We start from the raw sequence: 10587 nt of genomic DNA, 5'->3' as shown, positions 1-10587 counted from the left end.
GTTATACAGAGAAACCCTTTCTCAAAATACATAAAATTAAAAAATTTTAAAAAGGCAAAGTGGAAAGTGATAGCATATAGACCTCTAGTCTCCATGGGTACACACATGCATGCACATGCACACATGATATTAAAGGACAATGGTTGGGCTGGGCTATGGTGGCTCTTGCCTTTAATCCCAGCACTTGGGAGGAAGAGGCAGGCAGATCTCTGTGAGTTCGAGACCAGCCTAGTCTACAGGAGCTAGTTCCAGGACAGCCTCCAAAACCATAAAGAAACCATCTCGAAACAAACAAACAAACACAAAAAAAGAAAGAAAGAAAGAAAAAAGAAAGGAAGAAAGAAAGAAAGAAAGCAGTGGTTGGGGCTGGAGATCTAGCTGAGTTGGTAATGTGCTTGCCTAGCACTCACAAAGCAGAGCGGCTCATGGCTTTAATCCTAGCAGTCAGAGGCCAACCTGGAATATGAGATCCTATCAAGAAAAGGATAACAACAACAACAACAACAAAAAGAATAACTCAAAATTTTAGGTGTGAAAATATAATGGATACTATCCCTTTGTTTGCTTTTTCTTTAAGACAGGCTCATGTAACCCTGCCCAGGCTGGCCTCAAACTCACTATGGGATTGGTCTTGACCTGATTCTCCTGCCTCCACATCTCAAGTGCTAGGATTACACACATATGGAACCATGCCCAGTGTATTCTGGAGACAAGATCTCCCATATAGTATATGGTAGCCTTGAACTCCTGATCCTCCTGCTCCCAAAATGCTGGAATTGGCTATGACATGCTCAGCTTGGCTATGACTTCTTTCAAACTGTGATCTTCTGAAAATAAACACTGAAATAAAGTTTCAAAAGCCATGTTTTAGATGTACCAGTAGCAGTGAAGACAATCCATAGAATGAAAAAGACACTGTGACTAGATTTTAGTTAAGTTTAGAATCAACATTTGGGAGAATAACTAGATAGAAATGGTGAAACAGAAAATTAGTATTCTTGGTTGGTTTGGTTTCTACCTTGGTGGTACTCTAAGACACAGCAACTTCTAAAGAGTCCTTGTACTACAATGGAGTCTTCAGCAATGAAAAGCAAAGGAAGTCATAACAGACCCTAACACATGGGGAAGTAAAACAGCTTACACAATTTGAGGAGACTAAGCAGTTAGTAGGAACTAGCCTGGGCTACTTAATGTTTTAGGAAACAGATTAATAGGCCAAGGCAAAGCCCTGCTCATAAGTCTGTGCCCTGAAGCAAAGTTCTAGTCAATGAGTAAGATGCCGTTCCTAGAATTCCACAAGCCAGAAAAGGAAAGAAACTCAAGAGTCCTGCCATGAGTCTGAGATTGCTGAGCCAAAGGGAATATGCATTTAAAATTTTGGTAACTAGTATCAAATGTCCTTTTATAATAGTTGTTCCAATATATATATAGTCCTATCAGGAGAATAAATCCATGTATCCTAACAGTCTTACCTTCACAGAATATCCACAAACTTTTACCAGTCTATGTTTTTTGTTTTATTTTGTTGTTTATGGTGGGAATCAAATCCAGGACTTGAGGCTTCCTATGCAAGGGCTCTACTGCTAAGCAAGATTGGTAAAACATGTATTTTACTTATATCCAGTTATAACAGAAGATGAGCACCTAATAACTTGGATTTACTTTTCTCTGGACTTATACTTGCTCTCCTTTCCTTTTGACTTCCTTGTTTTAGCTTTTTGTTTTGTTTTGTGAGTTCTATCCAGTCTCATCCTGTCTCCCATCTCTCCCCTCCCCACAAGACAGGGTTTCTCTGTGTGTAACCCTGGCTATCCTGGAACTTGCTCTGTAGACAAGACTGTCCTGGAACTCACACAGATCTGCCTTCCTCTGCCTCCCAAGTGCTAGGACTAAAGTTGTGCACCTCTGCCACCACCATCATACCTGGGGTTTTTCTGTTTTTTGATTTTGTTTTTTCTTGAGATAGGGTCTCTAGGACAACTCAGGCTGGCCTTGAATTCATTTTGTAGCTGAGGATGACCTTGAACTGATCTTCCTGCTATCACCTTCCCAGTGGTGGGATCAGACGTGTGTAGGTTTATGTGGTGCCAGAGAGGATTGCAGGGCTTTGTGCATGTTAGGCAAGCACTATACTCACTGAGTCACATCCCTAAGCCCCTTTGTTTGCTTTTCAGACGAGCTCTCAATATGTTGGCCTTGAACTCACAGCTCTTTTGCTTCTTCTAAATCACACTCAACTGTTTCCTATTGCTCTTGATGAAGTGACTAGTTCCTCAAAACAATTTGCAAAGAATTAAAACCATAAAGTCAACAACTATCTGTACAAATATGTTTATAACTTCATTATTCACTAACAGCCAAAAGATGGGGAAAGAAATCTAAGTGTTCATTAGAATAAAGAATATGGTAAATACTGTTGTGGGGTATTCACCAGGAAGACTGTTCAGACATGGGTTTAAGCTAACAGGAAGTCTTTATTGGCTAGCTGGTAACTACACTGGGTGTTCAGGATCCCAGTGTAGCCCTGAGCCTTTCTCAGGATGAGCTTTTAAGCACAAAAACCATGTTCTGGGTTGACACACGTCAGTTAACAGGAAGAGTTAGGCAGAAGTGGAACTACAGAAGCTAAAAAGTACTGTTAGCACATTAGTTTTCCAGAACTGTAGACTTTGATGGATCAGGCCTTTCTTTCTTTCTGTCTGTCTTTCTTTCTTTCTTTTTGCAGGTGGTGTTGTCTTTGTGCTGAGTTTTACTGCCTGAATGACACTTTTGTCATGGAGTCAGTTGTGCTAAAGGGTCTGTTACAATACAGCAAAAAGTATTATTCAACCTTAAGGACAGGTACCAAGTGATCCTTTTTCTATGCAGTATCCAGGCTTGTCAAACTCAAAAAGAGCATTGAGTGTGGTAGTGAATCCTACACTTGAGAGTAGATCTCTGTGAGTTTGAGGTCAGCCTGGTCTACATTTCAAATCCCAAGGCCAATTATGGCTACATACAGAGAATGTCTCAATTTTTCCCCCTTTGGTTTTTTCAAGACAGGGTTTCTCTGTATTGCTTTGGAGCCTGTCCTGGAACTACAACAGACCATGTCTAAATAGATAAATAAGTAAGTCACACATCAATCTATGATGTTTTCATTTTTTCATATTACCTACTTTCTAAATAATACTCATTTCACATTTAATATGTTTATCATGTTCCATACCTCCTACACATATCCTACACATATGACAGGGAAAATGTCATATGAGTTTTGATGTGCTAAATTTAAATATATATATATATATATATATATATATATATATATATATATATATATTATTAAACTGCATGATAAAAGTTTAATAAATTAAAACACACACACTGGGAAACAGTTCTAACTACTAACTCTATTGTTAAGAAATTCTCCAGACATGGTGGAACACACCTTCAATACCAACACTTGGGAAGTAGAGTCAGGTAGAGAGTTCTGTGAGGCCAGTCTGGTCTACAAAGGGAGTTCCAGGACAGCTAGTGCTGTTACACAGAGAAATCCTATCTCAAACCCCCACAATCCCCACCAAAGAAGAAAGTCATTCATATCACATAAAAAATAATTAAATGCTGAGATGAGCTAGGAAGCTTGCTGAAAATCAGCAACTTGAAGGTTAAAAAAAAAAAAAGTATTCCTCCCAGGGTAAAAATTCTATTTAGATTTTAATGAAGAATATACAGTAAAATTAAGTCAATCACAAGAAAGATAAAAACAGTGTATCTTTTAAATACATAGCAGGGGGGAAAGAGGAAATGAATTAACAATTCAAAAAAAATGGCAAGAAAGTACAAAGTGCAGGGCTGAGAGATGACTCAATGGATAAAACCTTTGCTATGCAAGCATGAGAACAAGATTTTAGATTCCCAGAACCCATGTAAGCACTCGGCATGTGTGACGGCCACCTGTAATCCCAGCATCTGGGATTAGAGACCGGATCCTTGGAGCAAGCTGGCTAGCTACATTAACAGGAATTGGTGAACTCCAGGTTCAGCAAGAGATATTGCCTCAATAAATAAAATGCAGAGAGATCAAGGAAGACACCAAATGTCAAATTCATGCCTCTGCATGCACACATGTGTACATGCATCTGTACCACATATATGTCCCATCCCAAGTACACAAATATGCATACACTCACACAAGTAAAGTACAAAGTATTGGGTATAAGATGTAGCTCATTGGCAGACTGTGTAAGCTAATATAGTATGGTAGAAAAGTGAAAATATGTTCATTCAACAATTAAGAGTGTCTACTAAAAGCATGACACTTCTAGGTAATAAGTGCACAGCAAAAAAAATACCTGCCCTCTAGAAGCTTCTATCCTTGTGGTGAGAAACAAAATAAACCAGATAACATAGCATGAACTTAGTAATAAACACAAGGACAAGAAGTACAGTGGCTCTGTTAAAGATGGAAAAAAGTTGGCTAAGGAAGTAGTACTCCAAAACAGATAATAGAGGTAAGGTATTGAACCATGTGGCCATATAGAAGACCATACAGGCAAAGAACAGCAAATCTGAGATTCTCAGAAGCTAGGATGTGTTTGAGGCCACATAATGAAGCAATCAAGTAGTTACTAAAACAATACATCAGGAATGAAGCAGGGCCAGGGCATTTAGAACTCTGGGGACCATTTAAAAGAATTGTCTGCAGAGTGAAAGAGCAAAGCAGTGTTTAGTAGTAGATTTTTTTTTGTTTTGTTTTCTTAAGAAGAGAGATTATATTACTTTCCTAAAAAGATCCCTCTATATTCTTTAATGCAAACTGACTAAAAAATAACAACAACAACAACAAAAACAAAAAAAACAAAAAACAAAAAACTGTGATTAGTAGTTAAGGAGTAGCAATCCTATGAGAGATACTGCAGTTTTTAAAGGTGAATGTTGTAAGAAAGGGCTTGAAGATCTGGACTATTTTGACAACCAGAGGATTTGTTGATATGAACATATTAGAATGCTGAGTCAGAATGACTCCAAAGGTAAGGGCCCAAACAAATGTCTCAGTACAAATTATTGTAAACACAATAAATCTGCAAGTCACAAGGCAAAGTGCTGCCAGACCCACAAGCCTGTAATCTCACCTGCTCAGGAGGCTGAAGTAGGAGATTCAAACACTCAAGACCAACACAGACAATAAGACCCTACCAGGTTGAGTTCTAGCCTATAAGGGAAGCACCAGAACAGAAGGAAAAAAAGATGAAAATGAATAAAAGTAGGAGAGGAAAATGTATTAGTTTCAGCACCAAGCTGTGGTCTCCTTTACCAAAAGCAAGTAACCAAAGCTGGATCAGGTTTCTCCTTCAACATCAAAAGAAGCAGACTTCCAGAGAAACGGATTCATTTGCATTATGACTCAATTGTGAACAAATAAAAAGTTCTCTTCATGCAACAACAATGACAAAACACCACATTCTTGATGATGCACTGAAAATGAAGCTGATTTATAGATGAGATTTATAGAATGGGGGGCAGGGATACTGATTCGGAAATCGTACAGTATGTAATAAACAAGGAGGAAATGGGCTGACACGATTATCTCCTGTGATTTGAGGGCCACTGTGGAAGAATGTTCTTCACATCAGGGCAGATCTGTATCAGGAATTTAACTTCTATTTTATATTTTATAGATCCTAATAAAAAAATGTTATATAAAGCTGTTGGCATTGAGATGTGATGGCCCACATCTTTAATCCCAGCACTCTGGAGGCAGAGACAGGAGAACCTGTGAGTTTCAGGCCATCCTGGTCTACATATTAAGCTTCAAGACAGCCAGGAGTACATAAAAAACCTGTCAAAAAACCAAACCAAAATAAACAAAAATTCCAGGTGTATGCTGTGTTTACAACAGCACCCATAACAAAAGCACATAGAAAGTTAAAACTAAGAAGACAGAAAAAGAGAGTACATAATATCAATGGACAGTGAACCTGAACATTCACACCAGATGAAATCAGTCTCTCCCTTTATCTGCTCTGTCTTTAGCATTTGTAAACCCTATTGTTTCAACAAGCCTATTTCTTTGGGGGTGGCTAAACCACACCCTAATTTGAATACAACAATTCACATTAACAGTCTCCAGATGAGAACTGTAAAGTCTTTGCAAAAAAAAAAAAAAAAAAAAAAAAAAAGTATTCCCAAGGTGTAGTGGATCCTGCATGTAATCCCAGCACTCTGGATGCTGAGGCTGGAAGTTTGCCACAAGTTCAAAGTCATCCTGGACTAAAATATGAGCTCCACATCCAGCAATGAATCCTTGCTTTAAAAATTAGTTAATTCATTCATTGCTGGGCATGGTAGCTCATGCAAATGATTTCAGAAATAGGGAAGCTAAAGCATGAGGGCTGACGGTAGTTCGAAGCCAGCCTAAGATACATAGTGAGGTCCAAGACGGCTTAGGGCTACATAATGAGACCCTTTCCCAAAAGAAAAAAAAATCTGAATACTGCCCCTACAACGACCGCAGTCCACCAGAACGGTCAATAACGGAAGCCAGGGCTTTCCTCCACAGTGGCAGCCTGTCAGGTCCTCGGTCGCCTGGCAGCATCATCTGAGAGCAGCGCCCAGAAGACGCTGACAGAGCTGGGGGCGCTTGGCGCAGGCGCACTAGCCTTCCGCCGGGTCAACCCAGAACGCGGCCCCACCGGACAGAGAAGTCTCGGAGCTTTACGAATGCGGAGCCACCTCAGGGTGCGACGGCGGTCCCATGGGGTAACCCGCCACCTCAGCTCCATGACTTTACAAAGCTCACCTGCCCTCAGCCCCTGGGTCGGCACCGCGGGGCCCTCACGCTCGAAGCGACGAAACTTCCGGCTCTGCGCGGAAGTACCTAGAGACCGGAAATCCCACATCCGCAGAGGAAGTGATAGCTGCGAACCAGCTTAACTCACCCAAATTCCAACCTTAGCCTGGCGAGGTTCTAGCAGTTCAGGAGGACAGAACCCCAAAAGACAACAATACCAACCTGATTTTAGTGCTGCAGCTGATACAGGACAGCCAAAACGAGTATTAAGAGTTCATAGCTGGGCGTGGTGGCTCATGCCTACTACAATCAGTTTTCAGAAGACTGAGGCAGGAGGATTGAGACCAATTCGGAAAGGGGGGGGGGCGGGCGAGAGGGTGCAGATAGCCTTGGTTGTCTAAAATACGAAAATGTTTCATTCTTATGGAGAAAAGTGTGGTGTTGATCCCTCCAGAACTGCAAATGTTACACAGCTAAGGCATAAGGCAGAATGAAGAGTAAATGGCAATGTTTTAAATTGAAGCCACCACTGTAAACAAGTAGTTCCTGTGAATCATGTTTTTGGTTTTCTGAGATATTAAAAGCCATTAACTAATTGAAAACCAATAAGATGCCATGTACGTATGGCAATGTGTCCTCTAACATAATTAAAGTTCAGTATACCTGGGGCTGGGCATAAACTTAGTGGAAGAGCTCTGGCTTTGCAGGATCCAAGTCAGATTAATCGTATATCACTACAAAAAGTAATAATAAAAGAAGGCTGTCACTCAACCAAAGCGGAACTATGTAACTTTCTAGCAGATGGCATGCATGACAAATCTATTTTATTTCTCAGCACCGATAAGTACCCTGTAGTCAATCTGCTGTCTTTTGATTTATGAAAGATAAAATGAGCTTTCCAGAAGCTTTCCTGTTTTAAATCCTTTAGTAGGACTAGAACATCCCACTCTTGCCTCAACTCTCTAATAGAAATACAGAACTTCAAATAAGAGTTTTCAGGGATAACATTCAACTAAGCTAGTGATGCCATTTGTTCTGATGCAAGGTCTCATGTACCCTAGGCTGGCCTTAAAACTTGGTATATAGTCAAGGTTGGCTTTGAACTCTGGATTCTCTTGCCTCTGTCTCCCAAGTGCTAAAATCACAAGCTTTCACCACCATGCCAATATCTCCACATAACTTCATGTTTTTCAAGGAATTATTGATACAAAACATCTGCTCATAAAGAGATAAGAGGTTATTCTGAGCCAAATTTGAATGACCTTGACCCAAAAAACACTGAGTTTACTCTGAGTGACTGTGGAAGAGATTACTTGCATTTTTAGTCTCTCTCAAACAGTTTCAAAATAAGTTGGGAAGACATGCGTTGCAGATTACAGCAAAAATGGGTCAGTTGCTTCAGTTTCAGAAGTCCTGTTGTTTTAGCTTTAGGGTTGGTAGAAGCTAGAAGTCTGCTAAGTTTAACAATGCATTCCAAAACAAAAACAACAACAACAAAAAAAAACAAAACAAAAAGCTGCCCTAATAATCAACAAGATGTTAAATCAAACTGGCATCAAACTCATGACAATCTCTCTGCTTCCACCTCCTGTGATAGGATTACAGCTGTAAGCCACCACAACCGCCAAAATTCGATTTTTAATTTTTGTTACCAAATGTCTCTTAAAATTGTACACATGTGCTGGGCAGTGATGGCACACAACTTTAATCCCAGCACTTGGGAGGCAAAGTTTGAGACCAGCCTGGTCTATAGAGAGAGTTCCAGCATAGGCTCCAAAGCTACAGAGAAACACTGTCTCAAAAAAAAAAAATGTGCACATGTAAGTATATTGTTCTTCTCAAGTGAAAGTGAACAAACACTGGTTGTTTGACACTACAAAAGGCATTACACAGATCTATTACCAAAAAATAGGATGGGTTTAAAGGAATTTTAGATAGCCATGTAATGAAGTTGGGCAGCACTGAAAATCTTGCACAAATCTCCATCTTTTCTCACTTGGCTTCTCCCATAGTATGTTGGAACAGGACATCTGCAAGATATTATAAACCCTTTTATAGGTATTCTTGTAAGTTTGATTCCCGAGGACATCTGGTCCCAGAGGGGATTGCTTTATATCTGGCTCTTGTCAGTTTTGTTTATTGTTATCTCAATAGGGTGACTGGTGTTATTCACACTACCTTTTGAAGATCTCCCCCAATATGTCCCTGGTACATGTGAATGGAGGCTCTTGAAGAGTTCCTGCCTGTTTCATAAAAATAGAAAAGATGACTGGAGGTTTTCCATGCCGTGCTCAAGATCATTGCTCCTGTGAAAGAAGGAAGCCTGGTGTGCTTCCAAAATTCATGTCCCAATAAATGAGTTGGGTACCATACACCTTTAGAAAAATTTTCCCAAATTTTCCCAATTGAAATTGCATGGGGTTTGTCTTGAAGGAAATCACTACTCCCAGGACTCAGGTGGGGGAGGCAGAAGCAGGCAGATCTCAGTGGCCTGGCCCAGATAGCAAGTTCCAGGCCACTCAGAGCTACATAGTGAGATCCTGTCTCCAAAAACAAGAAGAGGATCAGGAGGGTAAGGAGGGGAAAGTAAAGAAATTTCATTATCTTTACCCTTGGTAGGGAATTTTTTTAAATGTGTTAGGATTTTTAAAAGCATACCTTCACTATTTGTGAGGATCTTTGCTTTCCTTGGTTAACAGTTAACTATTTTCCTCAAGGTAGAGTAGTAAGGAAAAAAGCAAACCTCTGGATTCTCTTGGGCTAGCCTTGTGTCTGTTGTAATTTTCTTTGGGCCTTCAACCAGCTGCCAAATAAAGACACAGAGACTTACTGTCAATGTTTGGCCTTATCTTAGGCTTGTCCCACTAGTTCTTTTAATTAAATTTAACCTGTTTCTATTCATCTATGTTTTGCCTCAGGACTTTTTTTAACCTTTCTTTCATTCTGTAAGTCCTGCTTTCCTGCTTCCTCTGTGTGTCTTGGCTGGCTGGCTCCTCTCATCTTCTTTTCCTTCTTCATCGATCCTAAATTCCTCCTCCTACTTATTCTCCCTGCCTGGAAGATCCACCTATACCTTCTCCCTTGCTGTTGCTGTTCAGCTTTTTATTAGACTTTAGGCTGGCAAAGTAAAACAGCAACACATCTTTACATAGTTAAACAAATGCAATACCTCTTTACATAGTTAAATATTCCACACTAATCTTGACTTCCACTCAGGGTTTCCCTGAGACATTTTGTCCTTTGTGGACAGTGCACACATGCCTTTTCTGTTGTGATAATTGTTTCACAATCTCTTTTGAAATGGCTTTTTACATTGAGTACATGTAACTTTGTCTTCCTCAAGATAGATAGTGTGGTAGTTTGAATGCAATTGGTTCCCATAATCTCATAGGGAGTAGCACTACTAGAAGGTGTGACTTTGTTGGAGGAAGTATGTCACCATGGGGATGGGCTTTTGGGGGTTGGTCACTCTTTTTTGGCTTCTGACAGTACCTGTACTTACATGTGTACATTCTCTCTCTCTCTCTCTCTCTCTCTCTCTCTCTCTCTCTCTCTCCCTCTCTATCTCTCTTACACACACACACATGCACGCACACACACACACAGGTAAGTAAAACTAAATTAAAATTTTAAGTATTAGAAACCAACTAAGCAAAAACCATAGGATCATCAAGCAAAGCAAAGAGAGTTGAAGGAAGGGCTCATCAATATACAGCCAAGAAAGCAGCATAGAAACCAGGGAAGGAAGGTGAAGCCCCATGTTGTTTGTTAAGACTAGTGATACAAAACACAACTCTTGCTCTAAAGAGAGA

Source organism: Phodopus roborovskii, unplaced genomic scaffold (genome assembly GCF_943737965.1).
Source record: "Phodopus roborovskii unplaced genomic scaffold, PHOROB, whole genome shotgun sequence".
In the NCBI taxonomy this organism is placed as follows: Eukaryota; Metazoa; Chordata; class Mammalia; order Rodentia; family Cricetidae; genus Phodopus; species Phodopus roborovskii.
This window is presented reverse-complemented; position numbering follows the sequence as displayed.